The sequence below is a fragment of the Gavialis gangeticus genome, unplaced genomic scaffold, assembly GCF_001723915.1.
Source record: "Gavialis gangeticus isolate Ggan-Ray unplaced genomic scaffold, GavGan_comp1, whole genome shotgun sequence".
Taxonomy (NCBI): Eukaryota; Metazoa; Chordata; order Crocodylia; family Gavialidae; genus Gavialis; species Gavialis gangeticus.
Genome location: NW_017729014.1, coordinates 9,629,690 through 9,630,091, shown reverse-complemented (window position 1 = coordinate 9,630,091; position 402 = coordinate 9,629,690). Strand labels below are relative to the sequence as shown.

At 65.2% G+C, this 402-nt stretch overlaps 1 protein-coding gene across 3 annotated transcripts in view; it reads right to left on the bottom strand.

The window, feature by feature from the left end:
• Positions 1-402, bottom strand: part of NADK (NAD kinase) — a 52,978-nt gene that overhangs the window by 11,182 nt on the left and 41,394 nt on the right. The gene's annotated exons all lie outside the window — the stretch shown is intronic.

The window sequence follows — 402 nt, the reverse complement described above, 5'->3', positions numbered from 1 at the left end:
CCGCGCGTGGTGTGGGGGGGGGGGGGGGTGCAGATCAAGGCCCCATGGTGAGGCAGGGAATGGGGCTGGTTGGGGCAGGACAGAGCCATGAGCAACTCATACAGGGGTCGGGGTGCAACTCCTGTTATTGCATGCACCCCAGGGGAGGCACTGGTGAGGGCAGGCTCCCCGCTGCATGTTCAGGGCCAGGGGTCATGCTGGGCTCCTTCTGGCAGGGCCTGGACCAGGGCTGTGCTTGGGGCAGGCAGCAGTGGTGCTAGGAGGGGGCTATAGGGTGGACTACAGCCACCCCAAAATTCACTGTAGCCCACCCTCCCAGCACCACCACCTGCCCTGAGTATAGCCCTGGTCCAACCCTCACTGGGAAGAGCCTGGCACCACTCCCCACCCCAAGTGCACAGC